At 31.3% G+C, this 3860-nt stretch overlaps 1 long non-coding RNA gene across 1 annotated transcript; it reads right to left on the bottom strand.

Moving 5' to 3' along the window:
* Positions 1-1271: 1271 nt before the first annotated feature.
* On the bottom strand, positions 1272-3341 carry LOC110792371 (uncharacterized). Its single transcript, XR_002534384.2, has 2 exons — positions 2796-3341; positions 1272-2354 (listed from the first exon to the last, which is right to left on the bottom strand). It is a non-coding gene; the product is annotated as an uncharacterized lncRNA (long non-coding RNA).
* Between the last annotated feature and the right edge of the window lie 519 nt (positions 3342-3860).

The raw sequence follows: 3860 nt of genomic DNA, 5'->3' as shown, positions 1-3860 counted from the left end.
TGCTTGATGCTCTCTAATTCTATGTTTTGCAAGCTCTTATGATTTTCAATCTGTATTGTAAATTGTAAATTAAAATAATTTTTGTTTTATTTATTTTAGTAATGATTTAATTGGTTTTAGTTGAGAATTATTTGGTTATAGTTATACTTTTGGCCTATTAAGTTATGAAATAAAATAGTTTAGTTACTTTTGTTTTCATTAAAGTCATCATGGTTTTAGTTGAGAATTATTCCGTTTTAGTTATAATTTTGGCATATTTAGTTATGAAATCAATTAGTTGAGAAATATATCTTAACTATTTTGTTAGTTAAGATTTTCTTAAGCTTAGTTAAGATTTTATCGTGTTTTAGTTACGTGTTTCTAAGTATTAGTTAAAGTTTTAAGAGTTTTAGTTAAGATTTTCTTTGGTTTAGTTAAGAATTATTGTGTTTTAGTTAAAATTAATAACTAATTAGTTAAGCAATGGAATCAATTAGTTAATCAATGAACCCAATTAGTTAAGCATTGAAACTAATTAGTTAAGATTTTATGAGTTTTAGTTATGATTTTCGGAGTTTTAATTAATAATGAGTTTGTTTACAAAACGTAACTAAAACACGATAATAATAAGTTTTTTTATAAATCGTAACTATTCGATTCATAAGTTTAACTATTTATCTTTATATGTTAACTATTTTGTTAGTTAAGAATTATCGTGTTTTAGTTAAGTCTAAAATTCAATTATTTAAGCCTAAAATTCAATTAGTTAAGGCCAAAATTCAATTAGTTAAGCATTTGAACCAATTAGTTAAGCAATGAAACCAATTAGTTAAACACTGGAATTAATTAGTTAATCAATCGAACTAATTAGTTAAGCATTTGAAACCAATTAGTTAAGCAATGAAACCAATTAGTTAAGCAATGAAACCAATTAGTTAAGCAATCGAACTAATTAATTAACTATTTGAACCAATTAGTTAAGCAATGAAACCAATTAGTTAAGCACTGGAATTAATTAGTTAATCAATCGAACTAATTAGTTAAGCATTTGAACCAATTAGTTAAGCAATGGAATTAATTAGTTAATCAATCGAAAGTATTTGTTAAGCCTAAAATTCAATTAGTTAAACAATGGAACCAACCAGTTAAGCATAATTTCGTTTTAACTAAAACAATATTAATTTTAACTAAATCGAAAATATGCTTAACTAAAACAATTTTAATCGTAATTAAAACATATTAATCTGAACTAAAACTAATTTAATTATAAATTAAACAATAAAACTAAAATGGAGAAAAAATCAACTAAATCATTTTATTTCTTAACTAAAGATAACAAAATTACAACTAAAACAATAATCGACTTAAATGTAACTATATCATTTTATTTCTTAAATAAATATAACGAAATTATGACTAAAACAACATAATTCTTAACTAAAATGATGTCTTGCTTAGGAGAATTATAGGCTCGATCTTAATTTGAACACCATGGTGTCCTTCGTACTTTTCCTACAGCCCTCGTAGGATATTGATCGTATTAGGAACACTTGGTTCAGCAAAATACACTTGCTGGAAACGCCGCTCAAATGCAGCATCCTTCTCCACATACTTCCTATACTCCTCAAGGGTTTGCACCAATGCAACGAAGTTGACCCCTGGCAAGCATAGGCTTAAACACGTTTGCTGCATCCATCGACCTTCAGTTCTTCCTGCACCTAATACAAGATGGCTTTCATCAATGAACAGAATGACATTCCCTTCGGCTTCTTCCACCTCTTTCAGCAAGGCCTTCAGCATTTCTTCAAATCACCCCTGTACTTAGCTCCAACAACTAGAGCTCCCATATCCAATGAAATAAGCCTGAAATCAGAAAGGTTACCAGGAACATCACCACTCACAATCTTATGAGCCAGGCCTTCAACAACATCAGTTTTACCCACACCAATCAATACAGGATTTTGACAACCCTCCAAATCTCCTCATCACGACCAATCACAGGGTCTAGTTTCCCAGCCTACTCGACCAAATCACGACCATAAGTCTTAAGGGGTTAGAAAGTAGTGTCTCCAGTGGCACTTTCCACTTTATTCCCGTCTTTTCCTCAAAGCTTCTTAACCTCAGTCTTCACTCTGGCCATTGCAACCCCAGCTTCCTTGAGCAAATCATTGATCTGAGAATCCTCAATAATCCCCAAGATCAAGTGATCAACAGCCAAATGGGAACCCCCATGGGACTTCTGGAGAGACTGAGCACGCTTGTAAGAGTCGTGCTTGCTGGGACCTCATCAGGTGGAGGGCTTTGATTCAGTTACAGTATGGTCAAGAGCACCAAATTTCTTTTATAGAGAAGCTTGAATAATTCCTAGTTCATAACTAAAGTATCCTAATTCAAAACTAAAAACATGAAAAGCATAACTAAATAAAATAAACAAATTCACAGCAAAACAACCCACACAACAACAAAAATAATCAAAGAAGATCATCAAAATCAAAAACCTCAATCGCAACTAGAAACACAAAATTAAAAAAACATGTAAACTAAATACAACCCATATATAACTAAAACACTAAAATTCTTAACTAAAACGAGATTAAATGAATCAGATGGTGTTCAGGACATGAAAATCAAAATCCTAAATCAAAATCTTAAATCAGAAACCTAAACATAAAAAAATACATAAATCAAAATCCTAAAGTCAAAAACCTAACATCAAAAACCTAAAAAAACCCCTAATATCTCAAGATGCCCAAACTAATTGATGAGATTTCCAAATTCCAAAATAAAACCAAATTAATTGAGATAGAAAGAGTTACCGGTAAAAAGAATGCAGAAGTCGGAATTCAGAGATTCACCGGATTGAGAAAATAGAGGATCGGGAGAGCGGAGCTCCTCACTGCTCGCCGTCGTGACTGCAAGATATTGAGAGATTATTCGGCGGCCAAAGAGGTAGAGCGCCATATCACCAAGGATCAGCGCGGCGGAGGTGATGAAGGACAGCGGTGGAGGTTGAGTAGAAGAGAGGAGAGCGAATCGCGAAATAATTTTCGCGGAAGGAGAGAGAGCTTCTTGCTTTCGCTGAAGAAGACGGGAATGAAAATGGAAGAGAGAGAAAAAAATGTTTTATGCCTGCGCGTGAAATCACGCGCGCGTGGGCAAGTCAGCCGTCTGACAGGCGCGTGGCTGTCAGGCGGTCTGACAGGAAAGCAACTGGTATTTAAAACTAAGAAAAAAATATACATATTTATATGTAAAAAAATCTTTTTAGGAATTAATGTAATAACAAATTAACTAAAATAAACGTAAAAGATTGTGTTTTTTACTTGTTCATTTTTTTTGTGCTTATATAACCATATAAAAGTAAGGTATGATTAAGAGTAAGACTAAGTTTAATTTTGTAATAGTAATAAAAAAGTAAGATTGAAGGGTTGAATTCCAACTTTTTTAACTGCCTTAATAATTGCTTTCATGTTTACTATTTGAATGAAATTAAATTGTTGTTGACTTTTGGTTGTCACGTGCATTGAAATTTTATTTTTTACAATATGACATTAATTATTAGTTTTTAGAATTATTATAATTAAATTAAATTAAAACTTATTAAGGGTATTATAGTCTACTCCATAGGGGGACACCAAAAGACCATTTACTAAAATGACCTCATAAATTCCCTTATAAAATAGAGATATGCTTTGTATGTCTTATATGCACGTGAATGCATGCGAAATTATTAAAAACTTAAAATTGCATTTTTACTTAATATTGACGTATGGCGTATGTGAAGATCTTATACATACTACGTGCAACTATAACTTATAGTCTTTTCTACATAATCATATCTTACCATTCTTATGGAAAATAAATGCCATAATAGTTTTCTA

Source organism: Spinacia oleracea, chromosome 4 (assembly GCF_020520425.1).
Source record: "Spinacia oleracea cultivar Varoflay chromosome 4, BTI_SOV_V1, whole genome shotgun sequence".
In the NCBI taxonomy this organism is placed as follows: domain Eukaryota; kingdom Viridiplantae; phylum Streptophyta; class Magnoliopsida; order Caryophyllales; family Amaranthaceae; genus Spinacia; species Spinacia oleracea.
The sequence above is the reverse complement of the archived record's forward strand: the minus strand, read 5'-3'. Positions and strand labels throughout refer to the sequence as shown.